The 25,846-nt window shown below is 36.9% G+C and overlaps 1 protein-coding gene and 1 long non-coding RNA gene across 2 annotated transcripts in view; both read right to left on the bottom strand.

Annotated features, from left to right (window-relative positions):
• LOC311277848 (uncharacterized protein) overlaps nt 1-25,846 on the bottom strand; it is a 250,745-nt gene that overhangs the window by 209,183 nt on the left and 15,716 nt on the right. The gene's annotated exons all lie outside the window — the stretch shown is intronic.
• LOC311277873 lies at nt 5,261-13,752 on the bottom strand. The gene is made up of 3 exons (XR_014625337.1): nt 13,660-13,752; nt 13,227-13,351; nt 5,261-9,158 (listed from the first exon to the last, which is right to left on the bottom strand). It is a non-coding gene; the product is annotated as an uncharacterized lncRNA (long non-coding RNA).

Genomic DNA, 25,846 nt, shown 5'->3' with positions numbered 1-25,846 from the left:
TTGGCTGAAAGACTTAATGTCCTTTCTACATCTGGAAAAAATCAAACACTCCATCAGGGACTCTGTTGACTCATTTTATAAAGTGTGGAGACCTATTATCTACTTTGTTGAGACTGTACCTTCACTGGAGATTTGACTTTTGTTTTTCATTTTTTGTATGTATGTGTGTGTGTATGTATGTATGTATAAAAAATGTATAATTTTTTTTTTTTTGTGGGTGTATGGGATGTTTTGGGTTGGGTAGTGTTAAGAGTGTTCTGTATATTTGTATACATTTTCTTTACTCATTCTTATGGTTGAAAAAAGCAGGTTGTGTTGTTTTTCATATGTCATGCACATTGTCATTTAAAAACCTGCCTAATAAAAAAAAAAAAAAAAAGTCCACTTTAGCGAATCAGCGTGCAGTTTTCAGGTCAGGTGACAGGGCTGCTAGTAGGGCTGTCAAAAATGACGTTTGAATATTCCCTCTAAAAAAACACATACAGTGAGGAAAATAAGTATTTGAACACCCTGCTTTTTTGCAAGTTCTCCCACTTAGAAATCATGGAGGGGTCTGAAATTGTCATCGTAGGTGCATGTCCACTGTGAGAGACATAATCTAAAAAAAAAAATCCAGAAATCACAATATATGATTTTTTAACTATTTATTTGTATGATACAGCTGCAAATAAGTATTTCTTACCAGTTTTTAAAACTGATTTCTTAAAATCAGTTTCATACTTCTATAGAGAAGCTGAAAGAATATGAGGGTTTATTGCTGTAATCCGACATCGATTAAACGTGTGAATGTGTGCAAATTACAGACAAAAGGAATCGTTTGCCATTCAGAGATATAGGCATTTAACTTAAAAACTCCAGTTCTGTGTGTCAGATTGTTGCATAAAAATTTACAGGCATACAGAATGTTAGAACAAAGCTGTTTTCTTTGCATGATAAGTTTTACATAAGCTACTCAACACTGTAAATCTAATGTGTTGTGGTTTTACAGAGGGGAAGGTTTTTGTCATTTTATCAACAAGGGAGGAAAAAAAATAGAGCCCTGCTGACATTAGTTGTGATTTATCATTAAAAACTCTGTTTACCAGGTTTCATTTGTTCACTACATAAAATGGAAACAACTCATAATCTTCACAAATTGCAATGTGAAAAAAAAAAAAACAGTCAGTAATGTTTACGTTTCGCGAGTGTAGTGAACAACATCAGTCGGTTCATTTCGATTCATTTCTGAGTGATTCACTAAATGAACCGACTCGTTTAGTCGTTTGGATTTAGATTTATCCTAATAAATGATAAAATGAATGTACTCACAGTCTGAAACAGCAGATTTAGAGCAGAATGAACGGCTGTGTTCCACTTCTCATGTTTATGTCCCCTTCCCTCGCTCACTTCTCTTCTTCTCCTAGACTCGGATGTGTGTCATTGCTTCGGTTGCTCGAGCGCCTCTACTGGCGGAACTCCAGCAATGGGAATTCTTTACATTTAAATTTAACAGACAATGCATCGCGGTAAAGTGAAAGTTGCTCAGATCTATTCTAACCCAGTGGTTCTCAAACTGTTTAGAGTGTCGTTCCCCTGAGGCATTTAACATCCTTCTGCGTACAGGGAAGGATGTTAAACTACAGTTAAACTATAGTCCTTAGACTACAGTCACTGTCACTTCTTTTCATTAAGGGACAATATTAATAGCCATTAAGGGAATATTTTCATTAAGGGACAATATAAAAATCGATTTGTCCAGTATATTTTTTTTACCTTTACAAATACCTTTGTATAATAAGTAGCTTAATGCTTAAAAAAAAAAGTTAAATAGAGTAATATGCATTGATGGTAAAAACTAAATTATACTTTTAAATATTAAATTAAGTCGCTGTATTAATGAATGAGTCATCAGTAATTCAGTAATTCATCAACAAAGCAAGTAGCTGCATTTATGAATCATTGAATTCTTGACTCTCACGACTCGTTCACGGAAAACCGCTGTGTGCTGCAGTTTTGCTGTGGCTTTCGTTGGAACTATTATTTCACTGCAAAATAGAGCAAGGTGAAGAGCATTCTAGGTGTATATGACATTCTTCCTTCAGACGAATAGCCTACAATCAAGTTATATTAAAAAATGTCCTGGCTCTTCCAAGCTAAATAATGGGAGTGAATGGGCTCTATTTTTTTGAAGTCCATACAAGTGCATTGTATCCATGATAAAAGTGTCCCAAACGGCTCAGAGGGGTTAATAAAGGCCTTCTGAAGTGAAGCGATGCATTGGTGTAAGAAAAATATCCATATTTAAAACTTTATTGACTAAAATAACTAGCTTCCACGACGGTCGTAAAGATGTTTGCAACTTTATTTATGAAACGCTGTTTGTCTTCAGTCACTTCCATCGGGTCTAAAATAAACATTACATTCGGGTTCAATTCACAAATTAGAAACAAAATCAGGGAGCAACAAATTACCAAAATCTAGTTTACTATTGAGTCTACTAGTATCTAGTTTTAGATGTATTGTTTTATCTCAGTTTTCATCTTAATGTTCCTCATCAGTCATTTAAGAGAATTAAGGAAAACACCAACCTATTTGTTCCTCTGTGTCTTCATCTTTTATTCTGCAGGGTTCTTCCTTAATTTCCATCATTACAATAGTATGTCAGTAGTTTCTCCTGGAGTAACTCATCCTGCTTGCTGCTTCTTCTCCTGTGGAAGATGGGAATATTTCCCAGCATTTAAACTCTCATGAACGGCTGTGGGAGCTTCACTGACTGAAGGAGTGAATTGTGGTCGTTGTTGCTCATTTAGCAGATGATCATCACACTTACAATGACTCTCAATTATCCAGGTGCAAATGTTTGTAAAAAAGACATTTAGAAACAATTCAATTTTTGCAATACTGTAGCTTACAAAATGATTAAAGCATTTTTTGAGGCATTTTATTTGTAGGATTAAAGAGTAGAATTAAAATCTAGATAGGCAGTATTCATGAAATAATTTATATGATTGCAATTTTGTATTCCAAATTCTTAGTACTCATCTTTCTAGATCTGTCTTCTACTTTTGACACAGTTAACCACCAGATCCTCCTGGCAACAATCATGATGAAAGGCATCTCAGGAACAACATTCTAGTGGTTAAAGTCTTGCCTCTCAGTAGGTTCTTCAGGGTGTTGTGGAGGGGTGAGGTGTCTAGTTGCAATATCTAGCTACAACATCTAGCTACTGGGGTGCCTCAGGGCTCAGTGCTTGGACCACTTCTCTTCTCCATCTACGTCATCACTAGATCTGTCACTCAGAAACATGGCGTTTCCTATCACTGCTATGCTGATGACACACAACTCTACCTGTCATTCCAGCTAGATGATCCAACGGTTGCTGCTAGAACTGCTTGGTCCTACAGATTTTCTTCAACATCAGTAAGATCCAGCATTACCTGTCAAACCTCTGTATCTGATCCAGAATGCAGCAGCGAGAGCGGTCTTTAATGAGCCGAAGAGAGCGTACACTGGTTGCTAATTGCAGCTCGCTTTAAATTCAAGGCACTGATTTTTGCCTACAGAATAACCACTGGTTCTGCACCCCATACCTAAACTCACTACTTCAGACTTATGTGTCCTTCAGAAGATTGTGTTCTGCAAGTGAATGGCAAGAGATAATAAAATGTCTCGGAGAACACTTATTAAAGGATTAGTTCACCCAAAAGTGCGACGAGAATACTTTTTGTGAGCCAAAACTTTTGGGTGAACTATCCATCAGAAACACCAAGCAAAGAAACTAGAATCACTTAAATACAGTTGAACGAGACACATGTGAACCTAATAACACTAATTACAATTTGAGAAAGCTGGGCATGAAAGCACCATGAGGACCTCTAGAGGCCAAAACACACTGTGTGCACACAAATGTTACACTTTGATGTTGATACCACATCACTGCTGTTGAATCAACATTGAAATTAACAAAAATAATCATATTGTTCGATCAATGTTACAATAAGATGCTGATTCTAAGTCACTTGTGAACACTGAATTGACTTCAGCTGATCAATGACACCATCAGTATTAAGTGTTTTTTCACCAAAAAATGAATTTAGATCAAATCTAAATCTAAATCAGGTCTAAATCATTTAGATTCAAATTTCTAGTGATCAATGATAAAATTAATGTACTCACAGTCTGAAAAACAGCAGATTTTGAGCAGCCAAATGGAGAAAGATTTTGTGGTTTCTGAGATGTTGTTAAATTAAAGACAAAGCAACAGTTTACCAGTGATGTGACGATGTAAAACGTTCTTGTCTGATTTAGATTACTCCCAATAAAAATAAAATGAATGTCCTCACAGTCTGATAAACACAGTGAATTAAATCAGATGACTTGTTTATGAATCACGGTGGATTCAACAAGGTCAAGTGGTTGAAAATCAGCGAGACTAAAACAAGTTGTTTGTGATATGAATATTTGATAAGACTATTGTTGCTATTGTTTCACGAATGTCTCATATGTACAGTACAATGAAAATAATTAAACTCCACAAAGAAACAAAACATATCCGGTCATAAATCATAGTGTTTTATGGCGGCACACTAGTTTTCTGAACTATTACCCCGGTTTCACACCGCAAGCGTCAGCGGCACGTGAGCAGCGCGTATTTTTTTCGGCGTCCATGTTAATCAATGAGTGCATTCACACCGGGAGCAGGAGCAGCGCGTGAGCGTCAAGCAGGAACGTCGCGTGAACAGCAGTGCAGCGGGGGTTTCGGCGTCCGGTCTATTTTTTGCTGTGCTGCTCACGCTCAATTAAAGTGAAAGAACACTTTTGATGCTTTTGATGGACAAAATAAATGTGATTTAACACAAAACGTGCTCAAAATGCACAGAATAAGCATGTCAAGAGTTTTAACAACAATGCCAAAGTCTAGTGTTTTAACAATTATGCCAGAAAAGAAAATTAATTATAACAAATATGTATTTACCCATTTAAACTTTTTAATTATTCGTTTTGGGTGAAAGTAAGGTGTATTATTATAAAAACAAAAATGTTGAAAGAACTGACCCATTGTTTGAAATGGTTATATTGTCTGCCAAACACGGTTTGCAGCCGCTGCACTACGCTTCCAGTGTGAATACTCGCGGGAGTCTGCTGCTGCAGTGATGATGTAGTTGCGCGGATGCGCCGCTCGCGCGCCGCTCACGCTTGCGGTGTGAAAGAGGGGTTATTCTTGTACATCTGTATGAGATGACCATGCACTGCTTGAGCGGTGACACTGACACAAGTGTTTCCACATTGTTGCTTTACTGTTCAGTTCATCTTGTATACAGGTAACACTCAGTGTTTACTGCACATGTGTAGCACACTAGCACAACAGAGGACCAATACGGTGTTGTAAGAAGAAAACATGCAACACTTAGAATGCAATAAAAAAACATCTTCTTCAAATGTTCCCCTTGTAAAACAATCAAATTTCACAATCTAATTCCATTGTTTGCTAATTCTGAATATAAAATTATTTACAAGTGATGGATCTGAATTTTGATCACTTAGACACCTTCGGGCAATGGTTTTTCTTATGTTTTTTTAAATTAGATAATTGGTTGAAACTCTTCACACATGAAGATCACTTGTACGGTTTCTCTCCAGTATGAATCCTCTGGTGTTGTTTTTAAGGCACTGTATAAAGTGAAGGTCTTCCCACAGTCAAAGCACATATAAGGTCTCACACAAGTATGAATATGCTCATGCTCTTTTAAAGTGTGCAGTAGTGAAAAACCAATATGAATTTTAAGGTGCCATCTTTAAGATTGATTCCACAACAAATGTTTTATCACACTGATCACAGCTGAATGATCTCACAGAGTGAAAGTGGAATTGCTTGTTGAGAGAGCTTTTCTGAGTGAAACTCACTCAGAGCAGGTAAAAGATCCTTTGTCTTCAGTTTTTCCAGCTTGTTTTTGGGTGAAATTCTTTTCAGTCCGTGAAAAGACTGTGTTCCCATCTTTAGTTATCTTCTTTTGAAACGGATGCCTTTTGTCTTCATTCACTTCCATCAGGAATTTAAAATTAGAAATGAAAAGAAATCCAAGGAGCCTTACATTTTCAGTTTTCATCTTTCAACAACCTATTTGTTCCTCTGCATCTTCATCTTTTAATCTGTAGGGTTCCTCCTCAAACTCCTTCATAACAATAGTATGTCCGTAGTTTCTCCTGGAGTGATTCCTCCTGCTTGCTTCTTCTCCTGTGGGAAGATGGGAATATTCCCCAGCATTTAAACTCTCATGAACGGCTGTGGGAGCTTCACTGACTGAAGGAGTGAATTGAGGTCGTTGTTGCTCATTTACCAGATGATCATCACACTTACAATCACTCTCAATTATCCAGCTTTAAATGTATTGCTCAAACATCTGTTTAGAAACAATTCAACTCCCAAGCTCATTTTTATGTTGCTCTTGCATTGGATATGAACTCTGTTTACCAGGTGTCATTTGTTCATTACATAAAATGAAAACAACTAAATTTTCATGTTAAAAAATGTTCTTATTTCTTAGGCTTCCTTTTTGACTATTTTAGTGTAAGACTGCATTTGTGTAACTTCTTCCTGTTATGTTATGTGCACATCATGGACACACCTAGACAAAACAAGTAGTAGTCCTTGGACACACAACCAGAAGTTGAAGATAAGCACACAGATTTGCGCAAATACATTTCTTGTTTCTATATTTCTTGAAATGCCGTATATGGTAAACTCTAACTAATGACTGAGAACACTGAGGCTACGGATAATCTACCTAAAGTTTGGGGGCTCGTCCGGGATATTCCCAAGAAACACAGGACTGAGAAGTCATCCTATAACAAGTTGTTTGAAATATGTATTGTTTTAATAGACTATTGTTGCCACTTTTACACAAATGTGTCATATATGTATTATAAAACTGCAGAAAGAAATGAGAAACATCCCTTCTTAACCCCCTGAGGTCGGATGACGCGCAGGCGCGTCAACTCGATGTTTACTAAATGTTTCTATTAATATCTCCGCGATTGTGCAGCACACATAAATGGTTCTGATTTTGCCGTAATCGATAGATTCTCAGCTTCAATGTCCTTATTCTCGCGAGATCGTACGTGACTCATACAGAGAGCAAGAGGGAAGACAAGATGACAGTTCACCTTGCGTGATTGGTGGGCTAGCTTGCCTGTCTGCATTTTGTGTGAAACCAACCAATAGATGTGGTTGAAATCCCTAAGTACCCTCCCATCTCCTCACGGTGAGGAAAATACCAAGCTGACATGGAGAGAGAAAGAGTAAAAAAGTCTGCGAAAGAAAAAGTCCACGAAAAAAACATGGCAACAACATATATAAAGAAGAGGAAAGCCTAGGACTTGCGGCGGTTTTGGAGAGCAGCGACGAGGATGAAAGGCGAGTTTCTGAGCCTGATATATTTTCTTCTGATGAAGATGAGGATTATGATCACAGAAGAGATCCAGTTGAAGACGGGTAAGCGTATTTATTTTATAAAAACATTGTTCGCATGGTGCACTTTGTGCTAGACTGTGACCGTCTTGGCTAAAATAAGCTGTGCTGTGCTGCTTTGTGTAGCAGCTATCTGAACTTTGACAAATTGACTGCACCTTTAGCAAAGTGTTTACTTTATGTAAAAGTTATTTTCTTGTGTAAAACTGGGGTACGCAAATAGTAACGGTGTAGGCATGTAGGCTGTTCTTGCTGGTCTCCTTTTGATAACTAATGTAATATTTATTCACCTCAATTCACAATTTGAATAACATTATCTCTTGTAGTGATGAATCGATATGTTTTGGCCAAATTGATAATGCAAGTCCTAACCTATTTGTTTTTGTGTTTTTTTTTTTTTCAGAAAGGATGCACAGCTACCAGGGCCCAGTGTAACACAGGCAGCCTCACCTGTGCCTGCCACCAGTCACCAGGTCACCACCAGCCCTTACACAGCAACCATCATCACCAACCCAGCCAGGCAGCCAAGAGGTCAAACAATCACACTTCACTACAAATTTTAGCAAATTATCCAGCTTTTGCTTAATATGAATGCCAAATTATTTACTTGTAAGTGTATTATTTGCGATTGATGGATCTGAACATGAACTTTGCACATTAAATAAGATTGGGCAATGTTTTTTCTTATGAGTCCATAGATTAGATATTTGGATGAAACTCTTCCCACATGTAGAGCACTGGTGCGGTTTCTCTCCAGTATGAATTCTCTCATGATCTTTCAGGTTTCCTGACCAAGCAAAACTCTTTCCACAGTGTGAGCACTTGTAAGGTTTCTCTCCAGTATGCATTCTACCATGATCTTTCAAGGATTTTGAGCAAGAGAAACTCTTTCCACAGTGTGAGCACTTGTACGGTTTCTCTCCAGTATGAACTCTCTGGTGGGATTTTAAGGCACTGGATTTAATAAAGGTCTTCCCACAGTCAATGCAACAATGAGGTCTCACACCAGTATGAATACTCTCATGCTGTTTTAAAATGTGCAGTTCAGAAAAACTCTTCCCACAAAAAGAACAAACGTGAGGTCTCACACCAGCATGAACTTTAAGATGTGCTCTTAAGCCTGATGCCAAAACAAATGTTTTATCACACTGATCACAGTTGAATGATCTCAATCCAGAGTGAGAGAGCAGATGATTGTTGAGAACGCTTTTGTAAGTGAAACTCTTTCCACACTGAGAGCATGTGAACGGTTTTTCTCCTGTGTGAATTCTCATGTGCACATTTAGGTGTCTTTTATGAATGAAACTCTTTCCACACTGAGAGCATGTGAACAGATTTTCTCCTGTGTGAATTCTCATGTGCACATTTAGGTGTCCTTTACAAATGAAACTCTTTCCACAGTCAGTGCAGGTGAATAGTTTTTCTCCAGAGTGAATTCTCATGTGTCTCTTAAGGTCTGGTTTATGCATGTAACTCTTTCCACACTCAGAACAGGTAAAAAATCCTTTGACTCCAGAATTTCCAGCTTGTTTTTGTGTGAAATCCTCTTCAGTCTTTGAAACGACTGCATTTTCATCTTCATTTTTGAAATGATGAGGTTTTGGAAACAGCTGTTGATTGTCTTCATTTTTACACATCAGTTTTCCATCTTCATTTTTTACATGAGTTTTTTGAAACAGATATTGTTTGTCTTCATTCACTTCCATCGGGTCTAAAATCAACATATCAAATTCCCAAGATTATATTAAAGAAGGACAAATGAGAAACACAGAAATAAAGTTCATTCTAAATTTAGCACAAATCTAGTTTACTACTGAGTCTTCTAGTATCTAGTTTTAGATGTATTGTTATATCCTCCTGAGAACCAGAACTTTAACTTTAGTTTATGTCATTACACTGTTTGGAGAATCCAGGTTTTTAAAAATATATATATTTTATTCATATTTTATTATATGTCCTCTTTAGATGACACCAGGACTCTGTTATTAAAGGGATTCTATTATGCTTTTTCACTTTTTCAACTTTGGTAAGTGTTAAAAATTTTTGCAAGGGTACAAAGCTCAAAGTCCAATCCAACGGGATCAAACAAAATTCACTTTCCAAGACCTACAACAAACTAGAACTAGTCTGGACTAGAACGCGTTTTTACCAGGCTTTGTGAAGTCATAATGTTCCTCATTTAAATAATCCACGCCGACGGAATACGGGTTGGTTAAGCAGCATTAGAGAAGACCGTGTTGTCGCTATGTCAAAGAGACGCTGGTTTTTTTCACCCCGTTTCCAAAAACTAATTTGTTTAACCTTCCTAAGGCTGATGATCTTTGTGCTGCACATTTTACGGAGAACAGCTTCCAGGAGTACAATGCAGGCTATACGCACAAAAGCTTCTCCTGAGCAGTTCCAACTTCGTCAGGACAATCTTTTGTATGTGGATCACAACTTGTAAGTATGTCTTATATTCAAGCAGTCCGCCCCCAAATTGGCGCTCATTTGAAAGCAAAACTAAAATGCGCACGGCCCCACATGTTCACGGGCGCATTTTACCATGGTATTGAGGTGCTATATGCATGGTTTTATCTGTGGTTATCGTGATATAAATGTATGATATTATGGAAGACCAATAGTTAATTTAATGAAAATATTTAAGAATACTAAGAATATTGAACATTTTTACCGTATTAAAATTAGGTTATTAACATTTTTACAGATGTTACTGTTTTTGTAAATTAACAAATTTACTAGCCTGACGTCGTCATACTCAGATTCTAGTCAGAATATGAGTCTGATACTGCTCCACTGGGCTGTGATTATGGGGCGTGTTTCAACCGAACCAGGAAAGAAAATGCCTCTGCACTCAAATGGATAGACCTACAACCAATCAGAGCAACGGAGTAAGTGACGCATGTTCTTCATTCACCTTTCTGATTGACAAATGATCGCGGTTCTCTCTTCCTCTCTTAATATTAATGCACATATCTTCTATAACAGACGCGATGGCGGAATCTACACATCTCAATTCTCCAGCGGCAGCCATCTTTGTTGTAAACGAATTCAACTCAAGCGCTCTTTGGTGACGTGGATGATTACGTTACTGTTGATCATCTGTCCATCATCGTATAAAGCCCGCCCTGACAAATTGATTGGTCTGAACAGCTCTGGTTCGAGCATAGTTGCTCCACAACGGATCAAGTCCCGACCGAACTTCCCGACCTAAAATGTTGTGGGCTAAGTTCGGCTGACATCCAGGCTATAAATTTACATCAATCATTATGCTGCGTTCACACCAAACGCGAATAGAGCGTCTGGCGCAAGTGGTTTCCATGTTAAGTCAATGTAAAGACGCGTCTGGAGGTTCTGCCGCGCGAATGAGGCAAATTGAGCGTCTGGCGCAAGTGATTTTATTTGGTGCTTTTTGTGCATTCACGCGTTTGACGCGAATTCGTGTCTGACACCCGAGTTGAAAAATCTGAATTTTGGCGTCTGTTCGCGCCGCGTTAACCAATCAGGAGCCTGCTTGCTGCTGTCACGTGGTGAAGTAAAAACAAAGCAAATCTTTTATCACATAAAAACTTGATTTCAATATATGAGACATATTCATTTTGTATTGAATGCTATTTATCTAAATGAAACATTATTATTCTAATGTAAAGACAACCAACATACTTTAGTGTATAAGAACATAGTTTGTGTCTGGACAGTGTTGTGTGAAAAATCACAGGACAGGTTAATTACTTTTGGAGGCTGGCTCCATTTATCATCAAAACAAAAATAAATTACAGATTAGGTGGGTGAGGGCGAGGGTGATAGCTCCGATGCGGGACAACAGGTCATCAAACTGGGCGCGAGACAGGCGTAAGTACCGCTGAAAGTGGCCGTCATCCAGGCGCAGCTCCTGGAGCAAGTGGTGAAACTCACCAAACTGGGTACGCCACGTATCAAGGGTTTGGTGGACCCAAGTACGGCGACGATGACCCCTACACCGCTGTTCTGCTCTCCAGAGCAAATACAAGCGGTGATCTCTCGATGAATGCTCAATCAACATCAGCCATCTTGCAAACAGATAACCGCCTAGCACTTGCCCCTCCCACAAGAAGCGGATTTTGCCTCGGACGCGCGTCAATTTTGCTTCAAACGCTTGCTTTACACGCGATTAGGATGCGCGAATGGATTCAAAATGCTCAAGCGTCCAACTAGACACGATAGACACGAATTTGACACGCTTTTTACGTTTGGTGTGAACGCAGCATTAGACAATTTGTTAAAATTACATTTATCTCACTAAATGTTTGCTAATTTTTACAATGGGGTAATTTTGTTGTCAAGAATTTACACAACGAAGCTTGATTTAAATTTTTCTTTGAATTAATTTGAAAAAAGTAGCACAAATAAATACAATAGAATCAAGATACCAATAAAGAGAAATAAAGAGAAGTTTTTGTATAGGTCTAACATCAAAAATATTACAGAAATTGAATAAAGTAATCAACTGTAAAATAAATAACACTGGGTCTCCTGACTAAATTAAAAACATAGGCTACTAATCCTGATTCCTTAAAATTAAAGTTATTTTAATTTTCACTTTAAGAACTAGTGCACGGATCATATTATTTATAAATGATATGACTGATCATCTTCCAGTTTTTGCGATCTTTCAAAGATTATTTACAAAGCCGAATGAAATTAGAACAAGCAATTATAAAATGATTCGACATAGAACACCAGAAGCCATTGCTGCCCTTGGGTAGGATTTAAAGAAACAAAACTGGAGTAAGGTTTATGTAAATTAAGATCCTAATAGAGCCTATTATGCTTTTTTAACCATACTGATTGAAAAATATGAAAAACATATTTTTTTTCCAAGAAGTTTGTAAGGAAGTGCAAAAATGATGACAAACTATGGATTACAAAGGGACTAGAGAAGGCGTGTAGAAAGAAGAATGGATTATACAGGAAATTTATAGCAACTAGGACAAAACAAGCTGAAAATAATTGACGTCTATGCGACACACCGAAGCAGTTTGTTTATATCTATATCTGTACCTTCTACCCTCATGCTTGTCTTGCACAAACGGCAATATTCGCTGAACGCCATCGTGTACACATAAATCTTTGACCCATCGACTTCTTCCTCGTCGAATTTCTGTCGCTCTACATACGTCATCTGGTATAATTGAAACGATTGGCTATGAGCTACGTACAGGCGCATTTGATAAGACATTCGTAGTGCATTCGTAAACCACGCCTCAAATACGAGAAAATGAACATGTGGTTCCCAGACCACGTCTCAATGAGACGAGGTCTGATGTTAGCCTGGCTAACAATCCATTGCAATATTACATAAAACAAAACATATTCTGAATGAAAATTCTTTATATATTTTGTATATTTTGAGTTTATTTACCAGTATTCATTCACTCTTCAGTTTCAGCTAAAATGCAATGCCCGACATTACTGACTATTATTGGGTTATTTGAGACAGTCATATTCCCTTTAGATAGGCTATTTCTTGTTCAATATCATTGATGATATTAATAATGCAGCAGTTTTATGTTGGGTTATTTATTTTATTTTGACAGTAATCACTTGCTATCATGAAAAAGAAAATTAAGTGCAAGTTGTGCAGTGACAATTAATCTGCATTGCATGTTCTCAAAGAAATTCAATAAAATGTAATGTTCTCTACAGAGGAAAAGTTTGTGCCTGGGTCTCAAAGTAATATGTCAGTTTTCATCTTAATGTTCCTCGTCAGTCATTAAAGAGAATGAAGGAAAACACCAACCTATTTGTTCCTCTGTATCTTCATCTTTTATTCTGCAGGGTTCTTCCTTAATCTCCATCTTTACAATAGTATGTCAGTAGTTTCTCCTGGAGTAAGTTAATTCCTCCTGCTTGCTTCTTTTTCTCCTGTGAGAAGATGGGAATATTCCCCAGTATTTAAACTCCAATGAAGAACCCTTATTGTTTAGAATCAACACAACCCCTAAATCTTTTTTTTTTTACATTTTTTTTTTTATAAAATGAAGACAATACATAATCTTCACAAATTGTAATGTGAAAAAACAGTCAGTAACGAGTTTACGTTTTACGAGCGTAATGAACAACATCAGTCGGTTAATTTCTATTCATTTCTGAGTGATTCACTAAATGAACAGACTCGTTTACTCGTTTGGATTTAAATTTCTCCTAATAAATGATAAAATGAATGTACTCACAGTATGAAAAACAGCAGATTTAGAGCAGAATGAACGGCTGTGTTCCACTTCTCATGTTTATGTTCCCTTCCCTCGCTCACTTCTCTTCTTCTCCTAGACTCGGATGTGTGTCATTGCTTCGGTTGCTCGAGCGCCTCTACTGGCGGAAACCATATTAATGAAGGAAAACACCAACCTATTTGTTCCTCTGTATCTTAATCTTTTATTCTGCAGGGTTCTTTCTCAATCTCCATCTTTACAATAGTTTATCAGCAGTTTCTCCTGGAGTAATTCCTCCTGCTTGCTTCTTCTTCTCCTGTGGGAAGATGGGAATATTCCCAAGCATTTAAACTCTCATGAACGGCTGTGGGAGCTTCACTGACTGAAGGAGTGAATTGTGGTCGTTGTTGCTCATTTAGCAGATGATCAAAAATCACTACAAATGAAAGAATCATCAAAATGTATCATACCAATTACACAATTAGAAGCCAAAAAAAAAAAAAAAAAAAAATGCAATTGTGAATCACATAATTATGTGCTCCTGTACATGGTTTTACTGCAGCTATATGGGAAATAGCAGTGTTCCACATACAAGACAAATAAATTCAACATATTCACACACGTAACTTTCAAATTGCCGAACAATCCCAGTGTTACAGTCATTCCAATCTTACACAAGACACACAATCTAGAAAAAAAAGTATACTTTATTATGAAATATATTCCCTTTATCAATAGTAGCCTACATTGCAAATATACTAACTTTTTTTTTTTTTACTCTCTTTAAATATATTAAAAGTATATTAGTATCATGCTTTTACCTATTTTAACACAACAACTTTTAACACACTTAAAAATAATTGTACTTTAGTATATTTTCTAAATATATACTTGAAGTGAAAATTCTAAATTGTAAGAAGTGTAATTATTTGCACTTTACTTAAAGATATATTTTAGGTATATTTTTAACTGTGTGCTGAAAATTATCTTTGTAACAATGCATTGAAAGTATAATTTTTAAAATATATTATAGTATACAATACTATATTGTACAAAGTATAGCTAAGTAATATTTGTTCAGTAATGTGCATTTGTTATTGAACACAAAGTGTGCAATTTGTAGTATTTGGAATAAGCCAAAGGTATTACTGAGGATTACCTTTTTACTCAAATATAATACACTTATGATATATTGTTTGTATGTTTCGAAGACACTCGCAATGAATTTGTAATGTACTTGTAACACAAAGAAAGTACACTTTAATATCACTAATCAAGCATGTAATTAGTCCATACACAGACATTTTTTTAAATATACTTGAAGTTGTTCCAATTTAGCACACAAAAGTACACTAAAAACACATCAAATGTATGCTTTACTATAATTTAATTACAACTATAATATACTTAGTACAAAATTAGCTGTTTCAAAACGGCACACTTCAAGTTAACTAATCATTTACACACTTTTAATTACACTGGCAAGTATAGCTTTTTTTTTGTTTCACCAGGATAACATCTAAAACCTTTAACCTATAACCTATAAGCAGTATGTGTTTTAAAGAATAAACTCAACTAGTGTAGTAGCACAAACTATGAGCACAATGTGTTTAACACAATTTTTAATACAAATGTGAAAATACAGAGAAATTCATACCTGACAGTAGAGACACAGTGAGTTCTCAAGAAACTTCACAGCACTGCATGAGCGTTTTCTGGTTACAGAATCACAATGACTGTTCTGACAGTTTCCCTTAAATACCCACCACAGAACAAAACATATATTTTACTACACAAATATAGACATTCAGAACCAAATTTTATGTATTTACAGCTTAATACAACACTGTAGGACTGTTTTATGATTATTTATTTTAGTTAATGAGCTGATGACATCATCCACTGCAAAACATTATAAAAAAAAAAAAAAAAAAACCTTTTAGGATCTAGGATTAACATTAAAGGAACACTCCACCATTTTTTGAAATAGGGCTTATTCACCTTCTTTCCTACATTTAGATAGGTGGGCAAATGCATTTTTGTCTCAGTGCATGCATTGTTTTAGTTTGACAGGGTCGGCGCTAGCTTAGCTTAGCATAATGAATGGAATCCTTTGTTGCCAGCTAGCATGTCCTGAGTAAAAGTGATATAAAAAATAAAAATAAACCACCTAATTACTTCTTGTGGCCTGCGTATTCACAACAAGTACAAATATTGATGCAGATTAACACTAGGTGATTTCCTATGCAGATATTGACTTGGGACTATATTAGGGGGAAGCACAGGCGAAGCACTGCTACTTGGGCGCAGAGATATCACGCCCAAGTAGCAGTGCTTCGCCTGTCCTTCCCCCTAATATAGTCCTTAATATATAAGTCAATATCTGCCTAGGAAATCGCCTAGTGTTAATCTGCATCACTATTTGTACTTGTTGTGAATACGCAGGCCACAAGAAGTAATTAGGTGGTTTATTTTTATTTTTTATATCACTTTTACTCAGGACATGCTAGCTGGCAACAAAGGATTCCATTCATTATGCTAAGCTAAGCTAGCGCCGACCCTGTCAAACTAAAACAATGCATGCACTGAGACAAAAATGCATTTGCCCACCTATCTAAATGTAGGAAAGAAAGTGAATAAGCCCTATTTCAAAAAACGGTGGAGTGTTCCTTTAATAACTGTAGAAAGCCCAAAATGCAGACAGGATGTTTGGACATGTCTGCAAATTCAATTTAATCGGCTAAATTGCCAGTGCGAGCACGCTCTAACATCAACGCACCGGGAAAAAAATCTAATTAATTTACAGAATAAAATTAGAACAGAATATACCTTTCTAATAATAAAAAAAAAAAAAACGAAATAAGTCAGAAGTCACAAAGTGCAGAACAAATGTGTGCAAAATGTCTAAAGTGCAGGGGAACATGTTCAAAACACAAGCCATAAATATCAACTTTGTCTTTTTAACTGCACGAGACAACAATAAATGCAAATTCTATACACACCTTATTAATTAAGCATAATATATAGCCTACAGAAAAGCAGATGAGCCCAGAATGTGAACGCAACAGGTTTAAGTACACGTTAAGCGTTTTCCTCACATAGAAAACCGTTATTATAAAGAAAACACTTAACGTGGCTTTCTAGAGAAGTGTGTTGCGTTCATATTCTGGGTTCATCTTCTTATCTGCACATGGTATGGTTTCTTAAAGATGCTCTAAGCGATGTCACACATTTTTTAGGCCAAAATTTTTTTTTGTCACTTACAGCAAACATCTCCTCACTATCCGCCAGCTGCCTGTCCCCTGAACACACTGTAAAAAAAACGCGGTCTCTGTAGACAGCCCAGGCTCCACAAACGGCAACAAAAACAAACTGGCCCAGCCTGGACCACGACACATAACAAACAGTGTTCCAGCCAATCACCGACAAGAATGATTTGGGGGTGAGGGTTGGGGGGTGGAGGAGAGAGAAGCATGAAGAGGGAAGTTAGCTAGAGGAGAGATGTCCTAGACAACGACTAACGTTATAATTATATTCTCTTGAATTTTGAGGAGGGACGAGGAGGAGGGAGGGTCGAGCTAGCCTCCGTTTTGTTTGACAATACTTTGAACGTCAACAAGAAGTGACGTCACCTAACATTGCTTAGAGCACCTTTAATAAGGGGTGTACTGTGTACAGACTTTGATATTTTAAGCGTTTTAGAATCTCCCGAGGAAAACGGACTTGTTAACGTTGGCCGGCAGAAGTGCGATCATGGTATTCCTGATGCTAAATCCAGCCTTGGATAATATCCTTTCTGATGGTGTGCATCCACACTTTAGATTTATTTCATCACAGACATTGTTAAATATGTAAATGCTGCCAAGATGCTTCTCTGTCGGTCACAGGTCGTGGAAAGTGAAACTTAAATCTGTCACAGGGGTGGATTGATTTTGACGTTACAATTATTTAATCAAAGCTTCTTTCTTTTCACATTTTTATATAAGTAGGCATTATCATAATAGGCTGTTAAGTAACTTATTAATCAGAAAACCAGTAGTTCTATGTGAAATCAGACATTGAGCCAAATGGCATAATCCTCGTTTCATAACACCTCTGCAAAGCTTCGACTGTGAGAATAGTAGTCGAATCAGGCTCCTCCTATCGAAGCATCGAATCTTCAACTATTCTGGGTCACCCCTAGTGACAATTAAGCAAAAATGTAGATATTTTTTCAGTTTTTATCTGCTTTTAAATGCTGGGGAATATTCCCATGAATGGCTGTGGGAGTGGCTTCCTCGGGTGCCAGTACCAATCTGTAAGAATAGCACACACATTCACAGCTTCTTCAAGGTTGAAGTTTGTAGCGATGGTGGCCCATTAACAACCATTTATTTATACTTTTACATTTATTTTGATTTGTTAGGGCACCAGCCATGCATTTAATCCTGGCAATAAGTAAACTCTGGATAGTTTATTAAAAACCACCAGCTACATTTGAAGGACTCTAAAGGAAGGAGAATAAAATTAAAACTGTTAGGAAACCAATCAATTAATTTGCTAATTTATTTTAGAAAGTCAGCAAAACCACATACCCAACACAACAAAACATAACACTCATATTCAATCATCACGGGTTAAGACAGTCTTATTAACCCTGTAAGACCTGTGGTTGTAAAATGACATCATCACTTTTAGCTCTTCCAAAAACACATCTGCAAATTTTTTTTTTTTTTTTAAGACTACATTTCCATAGCCAATGGGTCCTATTGTTTAGCCTCGCAATGCTATTGGATAGTAAATATATATACAGGTGCTGGTCATAAAATTAGAATATCATCAAAAAGTTGATTTATTTCAAGAATTCAACTTAACAGGTGAAACTAATACAGTATATTATATAGACTCATTACATGCAAAGTGAGATATTTCAAGCCTTTATTTGTTATAATTTTGATGATTATGGCTTACAGCTTATGAAACCCACGAAATCAAAATCCCAGAAAATTAGAATAACAGCATAAAAAAGTCAGAAAAAAAAAAACAGAATAATCAGAAAAAAAAGTATATATATTTTTTTACCTCAAATCAACCTTTTTTATATAACTCCATCAAGAAGTTTCAGATGTGGCTCCTTTTTAGCAAGAATGGAGGGAAACTAACGGAGCATGAGCACAGTGAGTGACATCACTGTAAGTTGTTTCTGATTGGTGGAATTCAAAGTGTTACAACCGTCCCGTGTTACAACTGTCCCTGGTCTCCCCCTCAGTCATACCAAACGCGAGTTTTGAAGCAGTTATGTTCGTTTTTGAAAACGTACGTTTTTAATAAGTTACTAGGTACGGTTTTTGGTTGAGTGTCAAAGTATCGTCAAGCTATGTTTAAAGCAGGCTTTATTTTACTCATCATTATAAAACCCCATAGGAAAATCTTGAAGGAACCAGCGGCGGAGACTTTAGTTTCTGCTGTATCCCTGAGCTGTAACTTATCTTTGAAATAGTATAAGGCTAGCAACTTCCTTTTATGATTGGTCAAATGCTGTTATTTACAGTTCGTGAATAATCATATGTAGATCATTTTAATATTTAATTTGCATTTTTCATAATTCAAAACCGTTAATCTTATGTTGATGGTTATTGTTTTTCAGAGGGGAAGCTTTTTTGTCATTTTATCAACAAGGGGGATTATGATTTATCATTAAAACTCTGTTTACCAGTTTTTTGTTTGTTTTTTGCAAAAAAATGAAAATACAACTTAAAATTTTCACAAATTGTAATGTAAAAAAAAAAAAAACTGTCAGTAACGAGATCGTTTCACGAACAACATCAGTCGGTTCATTTCGATTCATTTCTGAGTGATTCACTAAATGAACTGACTCGTTTAGTTGTTTAGATTTAGATTTCTCCTAATAAATGATAAAATTAAGGTGCTCACAGTCTGAAAAACAGCAGATTCAGAGCAGAATGACCGGCTGTGTTCCACTTCTCATGCTCCCTTCCCTCGCTCACTTCTCTTCGGATGTGTGTCATTGCTTCGGTTGCTCGAGCGCCTCTACTGGCGGCAAACAGGCAATGCGTCGCGCTAAAGTGAAAGTGAAAGTTGCTCATTCAAGGAGATGATTTAATTGCTATAATTTAATAAAAGAAGGGCATTTTAAAAACAAGCCGACTGTTAGCCTATTGTACAGTACTGTTATTTCTTTATGATATTTTATTCTTTTTTAAGTGTTTTTATGCAGAAATGAGCTCTATATTTGCTCAATGAGCCCTTTCCTTAAGTTAATAACTAATGATCTTTGCAACGGAAGTGAATCAATCAAAACTAACTTTAGCTGGACTATTACTTTATTCTAGAGCTGCTGTAAAGCCAAAACAGTCTCTGTTACTTTAATTTCCTATTATCACTGTAAAGCTGCTTTGAAACAGTCCATATTGTTAAAAGCGCTATATAAATGAAGGTGACTTGACCAGGTTTCATTTATTAATTACATTAAATAGCCTATTGCTCAACACAACTCATAATCTGTCATGTGAATAACTGCTCAGTAACGGTCTTAAGGTACTATATGTAGCCATTGGATTATTTTAACTTTTAAAGGGACACTTCACCCATTTGCATTAAGCTTTGCATTGTTAGAAACCCAGTCATACTATTGAATGGTCGTGCAACACTCTCTCATTTTCCCCTGAGACGGGAGAAATCCGTTATTTACCTCTTACACTTCCTCCTACAATGACGCAAAAATCGTCATTTTGCGTCATTGTAGGAGGAAGTGTAAGAGGGGGGATTTCTGTTGAGACTACAAGCACTCGTTCCTCATCTTTCCCAGGGGGCGGACCCGCTCACGCTACAGACCTATTACAGATCAGTGGGTGGGACTTTACTCTCTGAAACTGAAAGCAATATCCTCCATCTTGTGTGAAGCTAAGCTAACAGGCGCTGTGGAGACAGATGTAAAGTTATGACAATAGCGGAGGAGAGTGCTCAATATGATATAGACTAGAGGAAGAGGATTTCGGAAGTCTGATGCTTGAATCAGGTGTTTGTGGCTACCTTTACAAGCCGCATTATAGCGAAGAGCAGCCGAGGCAGAAGACCTGCCTGCCGCGGACGAGGAGCCCGGACTGGCTCGGGTTAGGGCGGACTGGTGGCGCCGGTGATCTCACTATGCATCTACGAACCACTACGAACACAGAGGTAGAGTCCGTCTGTGGCAAAGAATTTCAACAATGACAATTTCTCCTGGACGAAATCTCTGAATCAGACGAGGACACGGACGTTTGTGTTGAGAACTATCCTAGTTTCGCACCGCATATGTTCTGACTGAACATCCAGGTACCATGCAATAATTCACCTTTTCAAAAGAAATACAAACGAGGAGTAATGCACTAATGAGTTCGCCAACTAACTAGACATTTTGTGTGAATGTGAAATTAATTTCAAGCTCTGGTGGTAGCTAGACTTGTAGACGGAAGAGTGATTTATCTTATAGGCAGATATGCGCTTTCTGGATTAGTGGGAGTGGCTTGCGGAGCTGTGCAATGTGGTGCATTGTGGGAGTTCTTGTCTTTCATACAAATGCGTCCTGAAGTTATTTTTTGTCTTTTCTTGGTCACAAAGGCACCAAATTCAAAATTTCTTTTACATTTCGACTACATATATGACCCACTTTAAATAAAAAACAATGTTCAAATGGGTGAAATGCCCCTTTAATGACAAAAGTAATAATTTAGGATTCATTGATGCGCTCCGGCTGGTTTATTTGTGTTTTTGAATTACTAAAATGAACTGACCCTTAAAGGGATACTCCACTTTAAAATGAAAATTCTGTCATCATATACTCACCCTCAAGTTGTTTCAAACCTGTATGAATTTCTTTCTTCTGCTGAACAGAAAGGAAGATATTTAGAAGAATGTCAGTAACCAGACAGTTTCTGGTCTCATTGACTTCCATAGTAGGAAAAAAAAATACTATGGAAGTCAATGAGACCAAAAACTGTCTGGTTACTGATATTCTTCTAAATATCTTCCTTTCTGTTCAGCAGAAGAAAGAAATTCATAAAGGATTGAAACAACTTGAGGGTGAGTATATGATGACAGAATTTTCATTTTAAAGTGGAGTATCCCTTTAAGAGTCATTTGTTTGTGGATCGGACACTGGTCGAGCTCAATGCATTGTACAAGTTTTTAATTTATGCATCATTTACTCTCCCTCACGTCGTTTTCAAACCTGTATGACTTTCTTCCTGTGGAACATAAGAGAAGATATTTTGAGAAATGTCTCGATATTTTGTTTGTTCATACAATGGAAGTCAATGGTAACCAAAACATTTTGGCTTTCAACATTCTTCAAAATATCTTCTTTTATGTTCAGCAAAAGAAAGTAAGTCATACACTTTTAAAACGACACAACGGAAAGTAAATGATGACATAATTTTCCTTATTGGGTGAACTATCACTTTAATGAGTTTTTATTTTTTTTTAAATAAAGATTTGAAAAGGAGCCGTGAAGTCGGACACTTTCTGCTTCCCGTAGTGACACTCGTGCTGCGTTTGTGTACTTTATCACAGGCGAAGTGGATGAGATACAATATTTGTAATTTAAGACATTTCCATGAAGCAACAGAAACACTTTTCATGTACTGCTTATACAGTGCCATTTGTACAAGAATGACATTAATAATAGAATAACATTAATAATAGTGCATCACTTCTTCACAGCCAGACTTGCTAAATTAATTTGTACAGAATATTGATGGAAATAGTTCTCAGACGGGATCCCAATTCGTCGGTAACTTCCGAAATGACGTCGAACGTGACCGACTGAAAGGGAACTAGTTTCACCATATTTACTCCCTAACATAAGCAAAATAAACATTTCCATCTTAAACCAGGCATTTTTACTTTCCCCCAATTTCCAACAATCCTCACCATGACAAATGTAATTTGAACAAATTTCTCAGATCATCTCAGTTGCAAACAACTCTTTTGATTTATCAGAATATCAGACTATTTACTTGAAAGTGACGGATCTGAACATGGACTTTGCTTATTCTGGAAAATTTGGGCAATGCTTTTTCTTATGATAGTGCAGACTAGCAAATCGGGTGAAACTCTTCCCACATGTAGAGCACTGGTACGGCTTCTCTCCAGTATGACCTCTCTCATGTTCTTTCAAGGATTTTGAGCAAGAGAAACTCTTCCCACAGTGTGAGCACTTGTACGGTTTCTCTCCAGTGTGAATCCTCTGGTGTTTTATCAAGGCGCTGGATGTAGAGAAGCTCTTCTCACAGTCAAAGCACACATGAGGTCTCACACCATTATGAATACTCTCATGTTCTTTTAAATACTTCAGTAGTGAAAAACTCTTTCCACAGAAAGTACAAAAGTGAGGCTTCACAGCAGCATGAACTTTAAGGTGTGCACATAAGTTCGATGAAGAAACAAATTTTTTACCACACTGATCACAGCTGAAGGATCTCACTCCAGAGTGAGAGCGCAGATGATCTTTGAAATTACTATTATGTGTGAAACTCTTTCCACACTGACTGCATGTGAAAGGTTTTTCTCCAGAGTGAATTCTCATGTGCTCATTTAGGTATCCTTTTCGAAAGAAACTCTTTCCACACTGAGTGCAAGAGAACGGCCTTTCTCCAGTGTGAATCCTCATGTGTACATTAAGCCTTGATTTGATTGTGTAACTCTTTCCGCACTCAGAGCAGGTTAAAGATCCGTTGACTCCGGTTTTTCCAGCACTTTTCGGTGTAAATTGTTTTTCAGTCTGTGAAATAATGTTTTCATCTTCATTTGTGAAATGAGGTTTTCGAAACTTATGTTTCAAAACATTCACATCAACAGGATCTAAAATTCAATTAAAGGACGAATTAGTTAATTATTAATGCTATTAATTATTATATATATATATAATGTAGCCTTCAAATATTAAAGAGAATGAAGGAAAACACCAACCTATTCGTTCCTCTGTATCTTCATCTTTTATTCTGCAGGGTTCTTCCTTAATCTCCATCTTTACAATAGTATGTCCGTAGTTTCTCCTGGAGCAATTCCTCCTGCTTGCTTCTTCACACGTGGGAAGATGGGAATATATAATTATTATAAATATAATAATATTCAGGTGCAAATAGTAGGGGAACATGCCCCCCTTAAGAACAAGGTGGATTTACTTTTAAACTGTAACATATTTAGATACAGGTTTAATATGTGCAGGATGATGTACATCATCTAATGTGTTATTTTAGGAAATAAATAGAAACTAGGGATGTCAATTTACACAAATTACCATGATCGATCATCCTTTAAATTATCGATCAATTAGTAGATTAATCGTTAGCCTTAAAGGTGCTCTAAGCGATGTTAGGTGATATCACTTCTTGTTGACGTTCAAAGTATTGTCAAACAAAACGGAGGCTAGCTCGACCCTCCCTCCTCCCCCTCCCTTCCGTGCTTCCTGAAACAGGCTTTTCCGATGTAAATTTGGGACTTTGCGCGTTCCTTCTCCTTTTCCCTCTTATTTACTATTTGTTCATCGGAACGTTGTCTCTTTGGTCGTGTGTCGGCCATATCAAAATTCAAGAGAATATAATTCTAACGTTAGTCGTTGTCTAGGACATCTCTCCTCTAGCTATCTTCCCTCTTCATGGTTCTCTCTCCTCCACTCCCCACACCCCCCTTCATGCGCACTAACCCCTCAAACCCACCCCCAAATCATTCTTGTCGGTTATTGGCTGGAACACTGTTTGTTATGTGTCGTGGTCCAGGCTGGGCCAGTTTGTTTTTGTTGTCGTTTGTGGAGCCTGTGCTGTCTACAGAGACCGCGTTTTTTACAGTGTGTTTAGGGGACAGGCAGCTAGTGGATAGTGAGGAGATGTTTGTTCAATGTGACAAAAAATGTTTCAGCCTAAAAAACACGTGACATCACTTAGAGCACCTTTAATACTGCAATATGCGTCTACTGTAGCCTATTCAGATGCATGCATGTCAGAATAAGTAACTCCTGTTGTTGATACGCTTTTACTGGAACAACCTGCTGAAACACAGTGAGTCCGATCCCGCTACTTTACATTTTGGTACTTGCCGATACCAATACCTGTGTTTTCACTGCATTTATAATTTTTGTATATATTAGGTAGAGATACCAAATGAATATGAATCATAATTCTTAATTTAATTTGTTTAGCAATTATATATTTTCCTTCAGTTATTGTCATGCTTAATTACGCCTGTTAAAATGTACTGTACAAGCTTCTGTTCATTCTATTGCATATATTTGATCTTCTATTAAATAGTGAACCGCATATTTAGAAGTGCTTCAGCAGGGATCAATCAATGCTAAGGATTTTTTTTTACTGGCTTGGTTGTTGAAATATCATTGAAATATCAAAGTTCTCTATTACAATTTGTATACTACAGAAAAAACTACTGGCTATACTATAATGTACCTTAAAAAAAATATTAAAGACAAGTACAGTCAGTAATAAAACATGAACAAATATTCCAATTACAAATATCACAAATAAACCCAATATATGAAATAAAACAGTGAAATAAACAGTGCTTTTCATGTTTTCAGGTAGTTCTAATATAACTTCTAACAGTATTTATCAGGTACAGGATTTGAATAACTAATCAAATGTAAATACACTGCATATAACCGTCGCTGTATAAATTAAATATAGATTCATCTTTATTTAAAAAAGTAATTCAGTCAAGAGCAGCGAGTGATTTCTTTGTCCATTGTTGTTTGATTAACATTTAAAACACAGCAGCAAGTTTATAAGCTGCTGTTCCTTTAAGACCGAATATACGGATCCAATATAGTTTCATGTGTTTCATTTCTCAACTGCATTTCATCTCACTTAAGACATTAACAGCTATGATTACTAGGATAGAGAGTCAAAGACTGGTGTTTTTACATGTGAATTCGTCAGAAAGAGATTTCAATGCAGGATTCAAGCGCTTGACGTGGTTTTCTGGGCGCGTGATTGCTCTGTTGTCGGCGTGTCTTTATCACAAGCATTGAACTAGGGCTGTCACTTTCGATCAGCACAATCGATCGGACCAACCAACACAAGTTTCAAAAACAAAAATAGGGAAACGATTTTAACGGCCTTCTCTCGGAGCGCGTCCAGCTCTTCACGATACGCCCGCAGCAAACGCGCGTCACACAGCAACTGCAGGCTCTGATAAACACACATAACAGCAAATTATA

Source organism: Rutilus rutilus, assembly GCF_951802725.1.
Source record: "Rutilus rutilus genome assembly, chromosome: 18".
NCBI classification, from domain to species: domain Eukaryota; kingdom Metazoa; phylum Chordata; class Actinopteri; order Cypriniformes; family Leuciscidae; genus Rutilus; species Rutilus rutilus.
This window is presented reverse-complemented; position numbering and strand designations above follow the sequence as displayed.